This window comes from Oncorhynchus gorbuscha, linkage group LG02 (assembly GCF_021184085.1).
Source record: "Oncorhynchus gorbuscha isolate QuinsamMale2020 ecotype Even-year linkage group LG02, OgorEven_v1.0, whole genome shotgun sequence".
NCBI lineage: Eukaryota > Metazoa > Chordata > Actinopteri > Salmoniformes > Salmonidae > Oncorhynchus > Oncorhynchus gorbuscha.
In genome coordinates, this window is record NC_060174.1 from 26,622,182 (window position 1) to 26,643,573 (window position 21,392).

Consider the following 21,392-nt stretch of genomic DNA (forward strand, 5'->3'; position numbering starts at 1 on the left):
AATCAGTCAGGTTTCAAGACTAGTCATTCAACTGAGACTGCTCTTCTCTGTATCACGGAGGCGCTCCACACCGCTAAAGCTAACTCTCTCTCCTCTGCTCTCATCCTTCTAGACCTATCGGCTGCCTTCGATACTGTGAACCATCAGATCCTCCTCTCCACCCTCTCCGAGTTGGGCATCTCCGGCGCGGCCCACGCTTGATTGCGTCCTACCTGACAGGTCGCTCCTACCAGGTGGCGTGGCGAGAATCTGTCTCCTCACCACGCGCTCTCACCACTGGTGTCCCCCAGGGCTCTGTTCTAGGCCCTCTCCTATTCTCGCTATACACCAAGTCACTTGGCTCTGTCATAACCTCACATGGTCTCTCCTATCATTGCTATGCAGACGACACACAATTAATCTTCTCCTTTCCCCTTCTGATGACCAGGTGGCGAATCGCATCTCTGCATGTCTGGCAGACATATCAGTGTGGATGACGGATCACCACCTCAAGCTGAACTTCGGCAAGACGGAGCTGCTCTTCCTCCCGGGGAAGGACTGCCCGTTCCATGATCTCGCCATCACGGTTGACAACTCCATTGTGTCCTCCTCCCAGAGCGCTAAGAACCTTGGCGTGATCCTGGACAACAAACTGTCGTTCTCAACTAATATCAAGGCGGTGGCCCGTTCCTGTAGGTTCATGCTCTACAACATCCGCAGAGTACGACCCTGCCTCACACAGGAAGCGGCGCAGGTCCTAATCCAGGCACTTGTCATCTCCCGTCTGGATTACTGCAACTCGCTGTTGGCTGGGCTCCCTGCCTGTGCCATTAAACCCCTACAACTCATCCAGAACGCCGCAGCCCGTCTAGTGTTCAACCTTCCCAAGTTCTCTCACGTCACCCCGCTCCTCCGCTCTCTCCACTGGCTTCCAGTTGAAGCTCGCATCCGCTACAAGACCATGGTGCTTGCCTACGGAGCTGTGAGGGGAACGGCACCTCAGTACCTCCAGGCTCTGATCAGGCCCTACACCCAAATAAGGGCACTGCGTTCATCCACCTCTGGCCTGCTCGCCTCCCTACCACTGAGGAAGTACAGTTCCCGCTCAGCTCAGTCAAAACTGTTCGCTGCTCTGGCTCCCCAATGGTGGAACAAACTCCCTCACGACGCCAGGACAGCGGAGTCAATCACCACCTTCCGGAGACACCTGAAACCCCACCTCTTTAAGGAATACCTAGGATAGGATAAAGTAATCCTTCTCACCCCCCCCCCTTAAAATATTTAGATGCACTATTGTAAAGTGGTTGTTCCACTGGATGTCATAAGGTGAATGCACCAATTTGTAAGTCGCTCTGGATAAGAGCGTCTGCTAAATGACTTAAATGTAATGTAAATGTAAAAACAAAGGACATTTCTGAGTAACCCCAAACTTTTGAACGGTAGTGTACATTAATTCATTGTTTGATCGGGAGAGTAAGCATGCATGCATAAAACTATGAAAGCATAGCCTAGCCCAAAGTCATATTCATGTTGAGTGGAGAGACAAGGGAATATAGCCTACAGCTTTTAAAACCCCTAGAAATAATATAGTTAAGGAGTGTCCATCATGAAACATTTTAAGATTTAGGCTATAAGGCCCATGCATCTGAAAGAGAGAGAGAAATATTTTCTGACTGAACATTGCTGATTTGATGGAATTCTCCACTCTGTCTAGCCTACATTCCTCTCTTGCATACACTAGGCCTATATAACACAGGCTATATAACACAGCCTATATAACACAGCGTATATACTGTAACACAGGCTTTGCACCACCTATTTTGACACCCACATTTTTAGGAATATATATATTTTTTTAATTGTGGGGGGTATGTTATGTATCTTATTTTGTCATTAATGCGTGTCACATATCAGTTTCCCAACAATGTAAAAATATATATTTATCATTGAGTTAATAAAGACGCATACAAACATGGTCTCTTTTATGTTTCCTTGAGTAAGGCAGCTCCAAAATGCAGATGTTTCAGCCTATCTCAGTGCTTTCTGTGGTGGTGGGGCAAGCCAGCAGAAAATAGGAGCATTGCGCCGTGATTGGCTCAGTGTTCTGTCACTCATGGGACACTAGTAAGAGTAGACTTCGAACATTTAAGCCCTTTGGGTCCTGCCATAGAGTTACATTAGAAGTGCCCTTCCAAGAAGGCTCAAGGTCATTGGCCACAGATAAAATTACGTCAAATCATATTATATGTACAGTAGCTTTGATTGGACTGATCATGTCATCATCTTATTTTCAAAATCTTAGAGAGCAGTCATCGTCATGAATCAAGTCGACAGTCTCCTGGCAAATCCTTTTTAATCCTTGTCATATGGAGAGAAAATAATGAAGTGAAATTATAGATCAAATGTATCGGTGCACATCTTCCATTGGACATAAACATTCCACAACAAGTTGGAAATCACAAATTCAGCAATGAATGGTTTGGAAGGAATCAGTGGCTAACGGCAAGCATTGCAAAGCAATCACTAGCCTGCTATTCAGTGGAGTGGATGTGTTTTTTTCTGAGTTCCCACCAAAAATCCAGAGAATGCCAGACTTTGATGACAAAGTTTGATGACAAACTTTGCCCACAAAGGACCGCCGCGCCACCTTCCTGTTTAATTTGAGTCCAAAAATGTCTTGTAACGTTATGCAGCTGCATAAATGGTGTAATATGCCAGGGAGATATGTATACTGTAGCTAAGAACGTAATACTAAGTGTATGTTGTATAGTAAGCTGTTAGTAGCCCATGTGCCTTACCCTAATAATTTGGTTATCATTGAATATGTAAGAGCGTTCATTATCTGCCCCCTGTATTTATCATACGGTTCTGACTTGGTGTACAGGGAGTACACTGTAAGAACGTGCCCATGTTCTGAATTCTGTTGCTGCACATTTCAAAGTGCTGAACAAATAGCTCATTAACGTCTTAATCGAAATTACGGATTGCCTCTTATCCGCTTGTCGTCCCCTTATGCCATAGTTTGTACATAATCCACATTTGTTTATTAAGCAAGTCAGCCATATCAGCTATGTTTTTTTTAAAGGCAGTAAATGAGGCTGAATGAACTGTTTCGCTGCCAGACAAGACCCCGCTGATAGCCTGGTGTACCAGTGGTAAGGTATTTGTATTTATTTTATTTTATTTAACCTTTATTTAACTAGGCAAGTCAGTTAAGAACACATTCTTATTTACAATGACGACTGCTGTTGGGACTCTGCTGTTGGGACAGCTTTATGTAGGCCCCGTTTGTCACCGTTATAGTGCAATTAATGTATTGTTTAGTATTGTGTAGTGTTTTTTTTGGCATGCCCCCCCCCTATTTATTGAAATAGGAATAGGGAGATTACTTGAAGTGTCACTCATGTGCTGCCCTGCTGTGTGTTGCCAGACTCCATTCTTTAGGCTTCTGTGTTCAAGTAGGTTAAACCATAGTCACATCACGATGTCCTTACCATCAACGATGGCTGTCAAACATCGTCGATAGACGATACTATCTTAATATCGCCCTAGTGTCAATAGATCCAAAGGCCAAAAGTTCAGAGATGCCATATAAATAACATACAGTACCTGTGTACACCAAATCTGGGCATCTCTGAAAACGATATAGGTTAGTAGAGGAACCCTATCTATGGAGGAAGGAGGGAATGTCCATATTGTCATCTCTGGTGCTCTACACTGGCCAGCCTACTGAAACACAAGTAGTGTGAACTGAAAACAACACTAACGGTATTCAACAATCTGTTCAGAGCCTGTTCTTTGAAACAATTGGTTCATTAATCTTGTTAGTGTCACGTTGCTCCACATTGTGATTACAGGACTGCTAGGAGATTCTCACCAAGAACAGGAAGGAGACCTGGTAAAAACTTCCTGTTTTGGACTTGTACTTGCCCTGTAACAACCATGTTATCTGGGGAAATTCCATGTTCAACTTGGATAACATGCTCTGTCCAAACAAATAGTAAAAGAGCAGAATAGCTAACGAAGATCAGCTAACTGTTGTGGCTGTCTAGGACCTGGACTGGACACAGATGTGTTGCTAAGGGTCAACACAGTCTGGACCGAGGGCCAGTTAACTTTCACCCTCTTGATTGATAGATTGGTCATTGATTGGGATTGGATTTAGCAACCCCAGTTGGTTTCCTTCAAACAATGTCATGGTCATTCAAGAATGGGTCATGGTCCTTGCAGTGTAACCTATAGGTTACCATTTTTTTTTTGATAAGTCCCTTTTAGTGTAAGAGCTGTTTGAAAAGACCACCTGAAAATTCTGCCTGTTTTGGTGAGATGGAGTTTTGGCCTGCCTTGTGACATCCCCAGGTGGTAAATTACTTAGGATGTGTTCATAAATTCACTCTGGAGTGCCAGAGTGCGCACAAAGTGTGCTCTGGGCGTTCGCACATTCAGAGCGTTGTCAGATTGTCCATTGATACACTGTAAAACTTTTCATATTATCTAGACTAGAGTGTTGGTGACTAACTGTGCTGCTGGAAATAATGGAAAAACAATTGCCAAAGTGTATGGACACCAGTCATATTGAACACGGGTGTTGCGGGGTTCTGTAGCTCAGTTGGTAGAGCATGGCGCTTGTAACGCCAGGGTAGTGGGTTCAATCCCGGGACCACCCGTTTGTAGAATGTTATGACAATTATTCTAAATGTGCATATATATATATATATATATATATAAATTTATCAATTATTCTGTGCTCTGGCACACTCAGACGAGAGTGCTCTGAAATCGGAGTAGATACCAAGACTGAATTTATGAACGCACCCTTATTAATAGACTTTTAAGAGTTTCAAACTTCTCCGCCAATAACAACTAGTTCAGTTTTCACCTCCCCACTCAGACCCCTCCCAGAGAGTCTTGGCAAAATTATTTCTTGAAAAATTGCTCTTTGCTAACAAACATTTTTTGTGTCTTTTTGACCATTTTAATTGACAACAATCACATTAAGGTACTTAATTGTTACCCAGAAATTATTTGATTAAAAAAAAATGTAAACAGCTGTATTGGACCTTTTTAAGTTTCTCAGGCTTTTCTCAAGATCCTGTCATTTTGTTCATTGCTGTAGCTCTGTGCAGCTGCTGTGATGGTAATGACACAAAGAGTCCATGTGAAATGTCAGGTAGGTAGACCAGACATTTACATTTACATTTAAGTCATTTAGCAGACGCTCTTATCCAGAGCGACTTACAAATTGGTGCATTCACCTTATGACATCCAGTGGATGTCCTCAAACCTGACCTCAAACCTGGTGTTAGAGGAGAAACGGCTGATGGCTGAAGACCTGTGTCTTCCTTCTGCTCCCAGGAGCAGTGGACACCTACCTACACCACTCATTATGGTTCTATGAGATTACTCCTGTTCAGTTTTGCATACATCCCTCTAATATGTCTCTCTCGTGCCTTTCTCTCCCTCCTTATTTGTCTCTCTTTCCCCTATCGTTCTCCCTTGTTTCACTTCTGTCTTTCCCAGGTCCTGAGGGATGTTCTGCTGGACCTGTACAGGGCCTTGAAGTGGGTGGTGCGGTCAGACACTGTCACAGTTCTCCATGCTCAGCTGGCTCTGGAGGAACTCGATGATGCCATGAGGAGGTTCATCTTCCCTGCGCAGAAGCTGGAAAAGAGGGTGGTTTTACAATGAGATTTCATGAACATGAACACAGCACACACACCAACCAACTAGTATTAGATCATCAAGGGGACCTTGGAAGTGTCTAGGAGTAAGGGATTGTTCAAACTGGGCACGACATTCCAGCTTTTGTTCAGCTATTATATGATATGACTGTGCGTGAAACTTGACCTTCTCAGCAAATTGGGTGCATCTCTTTCACCGTCTGTCTGAAGTGGTGACTGTTCACTTGGTCATTTTGTCAGTGTTTGCAGTACATGGAATTACCCCCAGCCAGCCTATGTCATACTGTCTTTGTGACCAGAGGGGAAATTAAGAGTATTTTCAAACAATGACAGATCTAGGCCTTCGGTAGAGGCACCAAACTTTCCTTCTGGAAACAATACCTGCTTGTGCCTAGGAATCTTATAAACAGCATATTATTAGAGGTCAAAATGAGGTCAAAATGATTAGCTGATAATGTGTGTGCTTCTGAATAAAATCCCATTACAGTGAAATAAAATGAAGGGATATGAGTTTATTTTTGGTATGAACTAATGCATGTTCTGTTGTTTTTAGCAGTGTTCTTTGCAGTGACCTCAGGCTATTGTAGTTTGTTTTCTAGGCAGATATCCAATGGAGTCCCAGTTAGAGCTGTTGCGATGACCGTATTACCTCCACACCGGGGGTCACGAGTCATGAAGGCAGTTAAATTCCATGTGACAGTTTAGTCACTGCTCTGATGCTGCTGCTGGTCTTTAGTAGCCTACCAAACTTGCTAACTGCCTGGTACTCAGCACTCTCTATTGTCCATCACTCTATTGTCCATCACTCTGACATCAATGCAAATGTATTCGAAAACCTTATCAAACTTTATTAGAGCCCATGAGCTCATGTTGCGCAACATTTCTATAGGCTATGAAATTGCGGGAGAAAAACAAAGTGATGGCCGCTAATAAAAAGATGAAGATCCCATCAGCTTTCTAAAGGCCAGGCCTATGATATTTATTTCTCAACTTTCCTTATATTAAGCACATTGCTTATATTTACAACAGGAGTATAGCCTACCTGGTTGGCATGAAAATAAACCACAGGCCTTAGAGTCCTCCATTCACTATTTAAGTGCATAGATGACATGTATTTTTTTCCGCAGCCCCTGTTTCGATACAGGTTGCTAGGTACTATATAAACAGAGTAAAAACCCACAGACCATTATAAACTCAAACTAAGTTTATTCACCCACTGGTTCACACAGCTGCATAAGACAGAACTGACCTCGGCCCAAATTGCTCACTTCTCCAACTCACAGCTGTTCTATTGACTTGTACCAGACTGTTGCCTTTCGCCTTTCCATAGGATACCTGATGTCTAACAATAGACTAGAGCGTTGTTCTGACAGAATGTAAATGTTCTGCATTCCATTCTCTCTCCCTCAGTGACATGAAGAAGGATATTTCATATTTTCAAGTTTTTAAGTCAGAACCCATCAAGGTGCATGATAATAGTCCATTCTAAATCAAAACAAATGTCACACACGGTATTTAGTATATGTAAAGACAATATTAAATCAAGAATAGTCTGATGGGTGACAATATTAGCCTATCACTTGTGAATGATATATTATCACTTGTGAATGATGCCCAGCGTATGAAACAATGCCTTTTTTTGCGACTTTTTCAGATCATAGTTGCACACCTCATGTAGCCTAGCCCATCAGCCTAATTTGTTTTAATAAGGTTTGTATCACAACAGAAGTGGCCAAATAACTATTCAAAAATTAAGCATATTAATCCACTTTACAAGGAGTGTAGAGCCTAACTGGCATACATAAGCAGCGCGTCATTTTCAAGTTTGTGGAGATAATTTTCACCATAAAAATCCACCTTTATAATCAAATCAAATGTATTTATTTATATAGCCCTTCGTACATCAGCTAATATCTCAAAGTGCTGTACAGAATCCCATCCTAAAACCCCAAACAGCAAGCAATGCAGGTGTTGAAGCACGTTGGCTAGGAAAAACTCCCTAGAAATGCCAAAACCTAGGAAGAAACCTAGAGAGGAACCAGGCTATGGGGGGTGGCCAGTTCTCTTCTGTCTGTGCCGGGTGGAGATTATAACAGAACATGGCCAAGATGTTCAAATGTTCATAAATGACCAGCATTGTCAAATAATAGGTCTCGGACAGGTAGCACGTCCGGTGAACAGGTCAGGATTCCATAGCCGTAGGCAGAACAGTTGAAACTGGAGCAGCAGCACGGCCAGGTGGACTGGGGACAGCAAGGAGTCATCATGCCAGGTAGTCCTGAGGCATGGTCCTAGGGCTCAGGTCCTCCGAGAGAGAGAAAGAAAGAGAGAATTAGAGAGAGCATACTTACCCAGACAGGAAGATCACATCAGTGACTCAACCCACTCAAGCGACGCACCCCTCCTAGGGACGGCATGAAAGAGCACCAGTAAGCCAGTGACTCAGCCCCTGTAATAAGGTTAGAGGCAGAGAATCCCAGTGTGCTAATGCTAATAATAGCATTACATGCATAATTGCATTTGCGGTCACTTTTGATAATGGTGTTTTCCGCTAATGGAATTAATAACATGAAGAAATAGCCAAATAGTTTATCAACATTTTAAGGTAAATGTTCTGATCTGTGTCAGCCACAAGTTTTTTTGATGCTAGTGGTTGTATTAATTTGGGATCTATCGCATCCCACAACAGTCCCAGACTGTCAGTCCCAGTTCATCCAATATCTTCATTATTCACCTCGGAATTGGATAAGGACGCAAGCATTTGCGTTGTGTCGGTCTTAACTTGTACAGTCATGGACAAAAGTTTTGAGAATGACACAAATATGAATTTTAACATAGTCTGCTGCCTCAGTTTGTATGATGGCAATTTGAATATACTCCAGAATGTTATGAAGAGTGATCAGATGAATTGCAATTAATTGCAAAGTCCCTCTTTGCTATGCAAATGAACTTAATCCCCCAAAAACATTTCCACTGCATTTCAGCCCTGCCACAAAAGGACCAGCTGACAGTGATTCTCTCGTTAACCTCTCTTGGATCGTTCGGGACAGTAGTGTTCCACCTTGCCAACAGCCAGTGAAATTGCAGGGCGCCAAATTCAAAACAACAGAAATCTCATAATTAAAATTCCTCAACCAAGTATTTTACACCATTTTAACGATACTCTTCTCGTTTTGTTCGTTCAAGTTCATATTTATATCCAAAAAGTTTACATTGGCACTATGTTCAGAAATGCCTCCAAAACATCTGGAGAAATTGCAGAGAGCCACATCAAATAACATAAATACTCATCATAAACTTTGATGAAAGATACATGTTTTACATAGAATTAAAGATAATCTTGTTCTTAATGCAACCGCTGTGTCAGATTTCAAAAAAGCTTTACGGCAAATGCACAATATTCAATAATCTGAGAGCAGCGTTCAGCCACAAAAGCTAGCCATACAGTTACCCTCCAAATTGTGGAGTCAACAAAAGTCATAAATAGCATACATCTTACCTTAGCTGATCTCCGTCAGAATGCACTCCCAGGACTCCCATTTCCACAAGAAATGTTTGTTTTGTTCGATTACGTCCATATTTATGTCCAAATACCTCCGTTTTGTTCGTGTGTTTAGTTCACTATTCCAAAGGCACAATGCATGAGCGCAAAATCCAGACGAAAAGTCAAAAGAGTTCCCTTACAGTTTGTAGAAACATGTCAAATTATGTTTACAATCAATCCTTAGGGTCTTTTTATACTAAATCTTCAATAATATTCCAACCGGACAATAGCGTATTCATTACAGAGGAAAAAGAAGGAACGGCGCACCCGCGTGACCACGCAGTAAACAACTGATTAGCCTCAGCCTATTCCACTTGTTGAAACAGCTCTTATTCGACACCCTTCCACAATAGAAGCCTCAAACAACTTTCTAAAGACTGTTGACATCTGCTGGAAGCCTTGGGAAGTGCAATCTGGCCCCATAGACACAGCATATTGGACAGGCAATCAACCTCTTCCCACTTCCTGGTTGGATTTGTCTCAGGTTTTCGCCTGCCATATGAGTTATGGTATACTCACAGACATCATTCAAACAGTTTTAGAAACTTCAGTGTGTTTTCTATCCAGTACTAATAATAATATGCATATATTAGCATCTGGGACAGAGTAGCAGGCAGTTTACTCTGGGCACCTTATTCATCCAAGCTACTCAATACTGCCCCCCTGTCACCAAGAAGTTAACACAGGTGTGAGTGTTGACGAGAACAAGGCTGGAGATCACTCTGTCATGCTGATTGAGTTCGAATAACAGACTGGAAGCTTCAAAAGGAGGGTGGTGCTTGGAATCATTATTCTTCCTCTGTCAACCATGGTTACCTGCAAGGAAACACGTGCCGCCATCATTGCTTTGCACAAAAAGGGTTTCACAGGCAAGGATATTGCTGCCAGTAAGATTGCACCTAAATCAACCATTTATCGGATCATCAAGAACTTCAAGGAGAGCGGTTCAATTGTTGTGAAGAAGGCTTCAGGGCGCCCAAGAAAGTCCAGCAAGCTCCAGGACCTTCTCCTAAAGTTGATTCAGCTGTGGGATCGGGGCACCACCAGTACAGAGCTTGCTCAGGAATGGCAGCAGGCAGGTGCGAGTGCATATGCACGCACAGTGAGGCAAATACTTTTGGAGGATGGCCATGTATAAAGAAGAGCAGCAAAGAAGCCACTTCTCTCCAGTAAAAACATCAGGGACAGACTGATATTCTGCAAAACAAAAGGTACAGGGATTGGACTGCTGAGGACTGGGGTAAAGTCCTTTTCTCTGAGGAATCCCCTTTCCGATTTTTTGGGGCATCCAGAAAAAATATTTTCCGGAGAAGACAAGGTGAGCACTACCATCAGTTCTGTGTCATGCCAACAGTAAAGCATCCTGAGACCTTTCATGTTTGGGGTTGCTTCTCAGCCAAGGGAGTGGGCTCACTCACAATTTTTCCGAAGAACACAGCCATGAATAAAGAATGGTACCAACACATCCTCCGAGAGCAACTTCTCCCAACCATCCAGGAACAGTTTGGTGACGAACAATGCCTTTTCCAGCGTGATGGAGCACCTTTCCATAAGGCAAAGGTGATAACTAATCCCATTGGGAACTTGTGGTCAATCCCCAAAAGGCGGGTGGACAAACAAAAACCCACAAATTATTATTATGCAAGAATGGGCTGCCATCAGTCAGGATGTGGCCTAGAAGTTAATTGACAGCATGCCAGGGCGGATTGCAGAGGTTTTTAAAAAGAAGGGTCAACACTGCAAATATTAACTCTTTGCATCAACTTCATGTAATTGTCAATAAAGGCCTTTGACACTTATGAAATGCTTGTAATTATACTTCATTATTCCATATTAACATCTGACAAATATATCTAAAGACACTGAAGCAGCAGACTTTGTGAAAAAATTTACATTTGTGTCATTCTCAAAACTTTTGTCCATGACTGTAGCCTGTGAGAAAGACCCGATTACATGACAGAGAGTGATGTGAGTGAGAGACTCTTGTGCAGCAGACTCAGGGAGATGCAGCACAATGCAGCACTCCAGGCCGCAAAAGGCATATATTTTTTCTGGGTGCATTATGACCACAAAGGGTTATGCCGTCATGAAATTTGAGGGATTATCAAGTGCTTGTCAAATTGTGAATGAGAGACTATTGGAGTATGTACAGCATGCTCAAAAAACAAAGCAGACCTCATGTCTTTCAAGTGCCTTTCTTCAAATCATCATTAGAGTCTCATCATGCAGCCTTACAATGCATTAAAAAATCCAACCATATATACCGACGTTTGTAGATGTCACGCCCTGACATTAGAGAGACTTTTTATTTCTCTAATTGGTTAGGTCAGGGTGTGATTTGGGTGGGCATTCTAGTTTGTCTATTTCTTTTTTGGCCGGGTACGGTTTCCAGTCAGAGGCAGCTGTCTATCGTTGTCTCTGATTGGGGATCATACTTAGGCAGCTCTTTTTCCCACCTTCAGTTGTGGGATCTTGTTTGTGTGTAGTTGCTTTCTGCACTGCATATAGCGCTGTATTTCCACCACAGAAAGCACTGAGCTAGGCTGAAACACCTGCATTTTGGAGCTGCCTTACTCAAGAAAACAAAAACCATGTTTGTATGAGGCTTTATTAACTCAATGATATATATTATTTTTTACACTGTTTACAAACTGATATGTGACACGTATTTATGCCAAAATAACATTTGGGGCTCAATGAGGGGCTCTGCCCCACCTGCCCTGAATGACGGGTCAACACTGGCCATTTGGCATAGCCATATCAGGACTTAACATAAGGACAACTCAGAGTATCAGAGTATTTTATTATTTTCTTCTGAAATAGACGTTTTCTTCATATCATGATTCTTTAGACCTATATAAAATAAATAATGGATTTATTGTGAAGATGTAGAGGCTATATTACATGGATTTATTATACTTTTTTAAATGGCTAGTAGGCTATGTATGGAAACCAGGTGATGCTAAATGTGTTAATGTTAAGTAATTACAGTGAAACCGACAGTTATTTGCTTGACAATCACTGGCTGACAACATTTTGTGACCGCCACAGCCCTAGTCCCAGCTGAAAATAGCTCTGAAGCAGGGATTCAGAGCCACAAGGGACTAACCATTAATTCACCAGCACAGCACTTTTAGCTTCCAGAAACTATCGCATAGGGAAGTAAAGTCACAATGTGATCTGATCATACTCAATGCCAGTTATTGTTAAACAATTTGCTAGTCATGCAATGCTTGCAGTTGTAAGTTCATTAAATTGAGGGCTAAACAGCAAATACTTTGGATATTGGCATGACATGGAGATGAATGTTTTTTAAATCTTTCGTGTATACACTGACAGTCATATTGTCGTGAGGAATTTCATCAAAGGGCAAAGTTGATCAAAATCAGATTTAGAAACCATAAAAATATGCCTTATGGAACTGCGGGGATTGTGAAGAAAAAAAACACAGGCACAGACACACATGCACATTAGACATAAACTCTACACACACGTACATGTGTTGCATTGTAAATATGTGATAGTGAAGTAGTGGCCTAAGGGAACAAACTAAATGTTTTGGGTAAAGTGTAATAAAATGTATTGTCATGTAATATTTGAAATGGTACAGTTGGAAATACACCTTAGCCAAATACATTTAAACTCAGTTTATCACAATTCCTGACATTTAATCCTAGTAAAAAATCCCTGTTTTAGGTCAGTTAGGATCACCACTTTATTTTAAGAATGTGAAATGTCAGAATAATAGTAGAGACAATGATTTCTTTCAGCTTTTATGTATTTCATCACATTCCCAATGGGTTAGAGGTTTACATACACTCAATTAGTATTTGGTAGCATTGCCTTTAAATTGTTTAACTTGGGTCAAACGTTTTTGGTAGCCTTCCACAAGCTTCCCACAATAAGTTGGGTGAATTTTGGCCCATTCCTCCTTACAGAGCTGGTGTAACGGAGTCCGGTTTGATGGCCTCCTTGCTCGCACACACTTTTTCAGTTCTGCCCACAAATGTTCTATGGGATTGAGGTTAGGGCTTTGTGATGGCCACTCCAATACCTTGACTTTGTTGTCCTTAAGCCATTTTGCCACAAACTTGGAAGTATGCTTGGGGTCATTGTCCATTTGGAAGACCCATTTGCGACCAAGCTTTAACTTCCTGACTGATGTCTTGAGATGTTGCTTCAATATATCCACATAATTTTCCATCTTCCTGATGCCATCTATTTTGTGAAGTGCACCAGTCCCTCCTGCAGCAAGCACCCCCACAACATGATGCTGCCACCCCTGTGCTTCATGGTTGGGATGGTGTTCTTCTGCTTGCAAGTCTCCCCCATTTTCCTTCAAACATAACGATGGGCATTATGTCCAAACAGTTCTATTTTTGTTTCATCAGACCAGAGGACATTTCTCCAAAAAGTATGGTCTTTGTCCTCATGTGCAGTTGCAAACCATAGTCTGGCTTTTTTATGGCGGTTTTGGAGCAGTGGCTTCTTCCTTGCTGAGCATCCTTCCAGGTTATGTCAATATAGGACTCGTTTTACTGTGGATATAGATACATTTGTAACTCTGTCCTCCAGCATCTTCACAAGGTCCTTTGCTGTTGTTCTGGGATTGATTTGCACTTTTCGCACCAAAGTATTTTATTCTCTAGGAGACAGAACGCGTCTCCTTCCTGAGCGGTATGATGGCTGCGTGGTCCCAAGGTGTTCATATTTGCGTACTATTGTTTGTACAGATGAACGTGGTACCTTCAGGCGTTTGGAAATTGCTCCGAAGGAGGAACAAATTTTTTTCTGAGGTCTTGGCTGATTTCTTTTGATTTTCCCATGATGTCAAGCAAAGAGGCACTGAGTTTGAAGGTAGGCCTTGAAATACATCCACAGGTACACCTCCAATTGACTCAAATTATGTCAATTAGCCTATCAGAAGCTTCTAAAGCCATGACATAATTTTCGGGAATTTTCAAAGCTGCTTAAAGGCACAGTCAACTTACTGTCAGTAAACATCTGACCTACTGGAATTGTGATACAGTGAATTATAAATTAAATAATCTGTCTGTAAACAATTGTTGGAAAAATTAATTGTGTCATGCACAAAGTAGATGTCCTAACCGACTTGCCAAAACTATAGTTTGTTAACAAGAAATTTGTGGAGTGGTTGAAAAATGAGTTTTAATGACTCCAACCTAAGTGTATGTAAACCTCCGACTTCAACTGTATATAACTGCCTTAATGTTGCTGGACTGCAGGAAGCTGCCTTAGCAGCTTCAAAATTGGAGAATTAGTACTATAATGAATTTGCATAACAGGGGATACAGTACCTTTATAAGAAACGTGAGGTTCAGGTGAGTTACATTAGTGAACCCGGACACAGAAATAGCGGAAATGGTGTGTGTGCCCGTCTGCCAGGAACTGTGTCTCCTCAGCTTGACTGCCAAGGACATTCTTACAGTGAGAGAGCTGCTCGGATACTGTGATGCTATGCTCTGTTTCATCTTGGCTCACCACGTGACAGTTACCAACACTAACTGAAACCCACGGCCAGCAAAGTGTCATGCACAAAGTAGATGTCCCAACCAACTCGCCAAAACTATAGTTTGCTATCCATGAAATTGCTATCCATGAAATGGCTATTAATGTGTATGCTTGTGTGTGTATATATGTGTGTATATTCAGTGCATTCAGAAAGTATTCAGACCCCTTCCCTTTTCCCACATTTTATTACGTTACAGCCTTATTCTAAAATTGATTAAATCCATTTTTCCCTCATCAATCTACACACAATACCCAGTAGTGACAAAGCGATAACAGGTTTCTAGAAAATACATGCTAATTTATACTTTCATAAGTATCCAGACATTTTGCTATGATACTCAAAATTGAGCTTGGGTGCATTCTGTTTCCATTTATCATCCTTGAGATGTTTTTACAACTTGATTGGAGTCCACCTTTGATAAATTTAATTAATTGGATATGCTTTGGAAAGGTACACATCTGTCTATATGAGGTCCCACAGTTGTCAGTGCAAATACCAAGCCATGAGGTCAAAGGAATTGTCCATAGAGCTCTGGGACAGAATTATGTTGAGGCAAATATCTGGAGAAAGGTACCAAAACATTTCTGCAGTATTGAAGGTCCCCAAGAACACAGTGGCCTCCATCATTCTTGGAATCAATTTGGAACCATCAAGCGTAAAGGGTCTGAATAGTTACATGTATGTAAATGTGATATTAGCTAACATTTCTAAAATCTGCTTTTGCTTTGTCATGATGTAATATTGCGTGTAGATTGATGAGGGGGAAAAACGATGTAATCCATTTTAGAATAAGGCTGTAATGTAACAAAATGTGGAAAAAGTGAAGGGGTCTGAATATGTTACGAATGTAATATGTATGTATATATACAGTACCAGTCAAAAGTTTGGACACACCTACTCATTCTAGTTAATTTTTCATTTTTACTCTTTACTACATTGTAGAATAATAGTGCAGACAACAAAAGTAGCCACCCACAGCTTTGCACACGCTTGACATTTTCTCAACCGGCTTCACTTGGAATGCTTTTCCAACTGTCTTGAAGGAGTTCCCACATATGCTGAGCACTTGTTGGCTGCTTTTCCTCCCCTCTGCAGTCCAACTCATCCCAAACCATCTCAATTGGGTTGAGGTTGGGTGATTGTGGAGGCCAGGTCATCTGATGCAGCACTCCATCACTCTCCTTCTTGGTCAAATAGCCCTTACACAGCCTGGAGGTGTGTTGGGTCATTGTCCTGTTGAAAAACAAATGATAGTCCCACTAAGCTCAAACCAAATGGGATGGTGTATCGTTGCAGAATGCTGTGATAGCCATGCTGGTTAAGTGTGCCTTGAATTCTAAATTAATCACTGACAGTGTCACCAGCAAAGCACCACCACATCATCACACATCCTCCTTCACGCTTCAAGGTGGGAGCCACACATAGCGGAGATCATGTCTTGGCCCAATCAAGTCTCTTCTTCTTATTGGTGTCCTTTAGTGGTGGTTTCTTTGCAGCAATTCAACCATGAAGGCCTGATTCACACTCTGAACAGTTGATTCTCCTCTGAACAGTTGATGTTGAGATGTGTCTGTTACTGTGTTATTTCATAGTTTTGATGTCTACATTATTATTCTTCAATGTAGAAAATAGTAAAAATAAAGAAATGCCCTCGAATTAGCAGGTGTGTCCAAACCTTTGAGTAATACTGTTTATAAATATATAAATTATGTGTGTGTGTTATATGGTAATTGGTAACTTGTTGTTCAGGGTATGACTTGAGTAGTGTTTTGGATTACAGCATGTATTGATTGTGTGTCAGAGCTTGCTGCAGTTTCTTTCTTTCCCGACACTCTACCAGCCTGTGTTGGACCTGAAGGCTGTCGGCAGCACCGGGAGAGGAGGGGTGGGTAAGTAAATAAGCCCATAAAGGATGCTTTGAGCCAGGCAGTGTGGAGGAGAGAAGAGGGGGTCTGTCTGAACAGTCCTGAGTCTTGTTGGAAGCTGGCTGCACTGCAGTGAGCTGGGACAGGGAGGGGGAGAGGACAGGAGAGGAGGGTGAGCTAGTGAGAGGGTAGAGGGGTCTTGAAGAGGAAAAGCAACGTCAGTCTGGGCAGCTATGCACCGAGCCAGGACAGTGTGACAGAGGAGCGGGGAGCAGGGATTTGGGCTGTGCTGCAGAGGGATGCAGAGAGGAGCTGCCACTGCAGTAGGAGAGATAGACTGAGACAGAGAGGGGGACTGAAGGACGGACACCAGCCAGGAGGCTACAGAGATCCATTCTTAGACATCCAACCTCTACCACATCGTGGCCTGGCTGCTTGCCCATGGGAGAGACCTGTGAGCAGGCATGGACTCCAGACCAGATGGGCAAGATTCTGCCAGGACCAGGGATGGGATCAGATCATCTGATATCCTCCTGTACATTTCTCCCTGCCTAACACCCTCAACTGCTGGCTGAGATACTGGGATCTGAGGGCCTTCATGCCCCAGGACAGTCCGGGTAGATAGAGGAGAGGGAGAGGAGGTGGGTCAGGGGAGACAGAGGATAAGGAGGAGTCGGTAGCTGTAGTTTTTTGATGAGGGACTCCTAAATTAAGTGAGTTGGAATAAAGATGTAGTGTGAGTGGGAAGCAGAACAAGGAGTGAGCAGTGTGCTGTGTGCTGCAGAGTGTGGTGGAGTGGGGCAGACCGGGAGCTGGGTGGACTGACGGACACACTGCCTGAGCTGCAAGGGTAACTCCAGAGGGGAGACGGAGCCCGAGTTGTACTCTGGGTCAGGAAGGTACGGGACAATATATACTGTGTTTTATATGTGTATGTGTGGGAGAGAACATAAAATCATTCAAAAGCATGTCTTGTGTGTAGTGTTATGTGGAGCAAATGTGTTTCCTCTCTGTGCCAATGGCCAAAACAGGATATTGGTAGTAACATTTGGCTAAAACAAACCTTCTCAGAATATATTCATGGTTATTGTATGTGAGTAGTAGAAATAGAGGGAGTATGTGGTGGGGTGAGAGTAAATCACTTTCTGTTCATGGATAGATGAATGTGTCTATGTGAGTGTTGTGTGTCGGCTTGTGTCAGGTTAGTACGTTAAATGTGTGGTATAGGCTTCTGTATTTCATGGCAGAGCACAGTGGTTGGTTCCCTGAGGCTGGTGCAATGTTAGAAAGACAGACCGACAGGAACTAACGCCTCAGAATTCCATTTGAAAACGTGACCTGTGCAAGGAAAACGTTGCCTGTTTGACATTCCATGGGATCACTGGTTGACTCCAAATTTGAAGGCCCTGTTGGGTTTTGTCAGCAGACTAAAACAGGCCTTAGGGGAAGTGGTGCTACTCTAGCTGCTCATACATTCTATTTGACTAACAGTCAGCCCCAGAGTGTACAGTTACCAGCAACCTCAGTCTGCCAGAGAAGGGCTTTAGCTCTGCAACCACACACCTCTTTGTATTGGGGAATGAGAAAGATGGTCGGGGCTGTTTTTCATGATACGAGCTAGGCCCCTTTGTTCCAGTAAAGATACGTTTTTTTATTTTACCCCTTTTTTCTCCCTAATTTCGTGATATCTAATTGGTAGTTACAGTCTTGTCCTATTGCTGCAACTCCCGTACGGACTCGGGAGAGGTGAAGGTCGAGACCCATGCGTCCTCTGAAACACAACCTCGCCAAGCCGCACTGCTTCTTGACACAATGCTCACTTAACCTGGAAGCCAGCCAGCCGCACCAATGTGTCAGAGGATACAACGTACAACTGGCGACCCTGTCAGCGTGCATGCGCCCGGTCCGGAGGAGTCGCTAGAGCGCCATGGGAAAAGGACGACCCAGCCGGCCAAACCCTCTCCTAACCCGGACGTCGCTGGGCCAATTGTGCGCCACCTCATGGGTCTCCCAGTCTCGGCCGACTGCGACACAGCCTGTGATTGAACCAGGATTTGTTGTGACGCAGCTAGCACTGAGATGCAGTGCCTTAGACCGATACGCCACTCGGGAGGCCCATGAAGAGAAAGCTTAACGCTACAGCATACAATGACATTCTAGACGATTCTGTGCTTCCAACTTTGTGGCAACAGTTTGGGGAAGGCCCTTTCCTGTTTCAGCATGACAATGTTCCCATGCACAAAGCCCACACAGAAGGTCCACACAGAATATTTGTTGAGATGGGTGAGAAAGAACTTGACTGGTCTGTATAGAGCCCTGACCTCAACCCCACTAAACACCTTTGGGTGTTCCTAATGCTCTTGTGGCTGAATGGAAGCAAGTCCCCACAGCAATATTCCAACATCTAGTGGAAAACCTTCCCAGAAGAGTGGAGGCTGTTATAACAGCAAAGGGGGGACCAACTCCGTATTAATGCCAATGATTTGGAATGAGATTTTCTATGTGTAGGTGTCCACATTTATTTATTTATTTTATTTCACCTTTATTTAACCAGGTAGTCAAGTTGAGAACAAGTTCTCATTTACAATTGCGACCTGGCCAAGATAAAGCAAAGCAGTTCGACAGATACAACGACACAGAGTTACATATGGAGTAAAACAAACATACAGTCAATAATACAGTATAAACAAGTCTATATACAATGTGAGCAAATGAGGTGAGAAGGGAGGTAAAGGCAAAAAAGGCCATGGTGGCAAAGTAAATACAATATAGCAAGTAAAACACTGGAATGGTAGTTTTGCAATGGAAGAATGTGCAAAGTAGAAATAAAAATAATGGGGAGCAAAGGAGCAAAATAAATAAATAAATTAAATACAGTTGGGAAAGAGGTAGTTGTTTGGGCTAAATTATAGGTGGGCTATGTATAGGTGCAGTAATCTGTGAGCTGCTCTGACAGTTGGTGCTTAAAGCTAGTGAGGGAGATAAGTGTTTCCAGTTTCAGAGATTTTTGTAGTTCGTTCCAGTCATTGGCAGCAGAGAACTGGAATTTTGGATTAATTAATTGGATTGGAGATGTTTGATATGGGTCTGGAAGGAGAGTTTACAGTCTAACCAGACACCTAAGTATTTGTAGTTTTCCACGTATTCTAAGTCAGAGCCGTCCAGAGTAGTGATGTTGGACAGGCGGGTAGGTGCAGGTAGCGATCGGTTGACGAGCATTAGTTTTACTTGTATTTAAGAGCAATCATGTAGTATATGTTGTGAGATTGAAAGAGAGCCCTCTAGTGGGGAGTAGATGTGAATTGTTATACTGAAGATTACATAATATAATATTCTTAGTCCTGGTGACAATGGTTATATAGACATACTGTAAGCAGCTGATTATTTTTTTGCATGGGAAGCAGAAAGATCTCTGGCCCACTGAGTTTATCATTGTAATTTGCAGAAACTGTGCCCTGGCTCCAGAGCTTTGATTCACAGGCTTGGTGGAAAACTATGACTCTTTAAAGAAAGGCTGTGGAAGTTACAGTTAGATTGATAAATTATCAAGTTTAAACCGAGCCAGCAGGAGACTCCACACACTTGCCCCATCGCTCTCTCCCTTCACACGGTCATCCACTCCCCCTCCTTTCCTCTTTGGTTTCTCACCCCTCCCTTCCTCCCTCCTTCCCTTCTTCTGTAGTCACTGTAAAAGTGCCTGTCCCACAGCCAAAATGCTCATTCAGTCTGCACCAGCCTGCCATTACACCTGAGAATACAGTCCATTCAGTCTGCTGGAGGGAGGCATTACACCTGAGAATACCTGCCTGGGACCCACCTGGGAATAGCTACCTGTGCCTGAGCTTGGATCTCGCCTGAAAATACCTGCCAGCCTTTCCTCTGTGAATGCTGACCTGCAGCTCGCCCGAGAGCCGCTGAATTGCAAAGCAGATTCTTAATGTGAATGGGAAATCCAAGCCAGAGGACATACATGTACTACACCAGGATATGTATGTTTAAGTAGCAGGGACAAAGCCTTGATCATGAGATGATACCCTAATCCTCCAGGTGTGAGCCAGCTATCACCTCTACCACCACAGTGAGTACTGGGCTTTGACCATTCACTACCATGGAGACTGACTACAGTATTGTTCAGATATAGCCTTAAGTGGTGATGAAGGGTTACAGTCTGTGTTGGTTAGTGCATTAGTGCATTGTGTCATAGTGGAATGGTCTCTCTCTCTCTCTCTCTCTCTCTCTCTCTCTTTGGGGAGATGTTAATTAGAGGGTTTAGTGCAGAAAGTTATGGTGGTTCTAGAATTTATTTTGTGATTGTTTTGGCGATGTGACATTTCAGAGGCTGGAATTCTATGGGTTTCTGCATCAGTGATCTATGACACTGTTCATCTTCATGATGCCTTAAAAACAGCAACAACTAACGCTACTCTTCATTTGATTTATTTATTGTTTATTCATTGGCTGTGCAGTTCAACTTGGAAGTCCTAGTTTCTAGGACTGAAACATGATATTTAGTCCATAGTGTTTCACATGGAGCCCCCTCTCTATTATTTTCTTATCCTGGCTGCTAACAGCCCCCCAATGAATGTGGCTCTCTAATTAGGGTCAAACAGACCCTGTCCCTGTCTGTCTACTTGCCTGTCATCTTCTCTATGCCCAGGGGGCATTTAGAGCATGCTGGCTGCCTCGCCCCTCATATTGCCCCCCATGGTCCATGGATCATAGACTGGCCTTCAGAGGGGAATAGTTATGTGTTGTCAGTTGACACTGAATTAATCTGCACTCACTTTCCA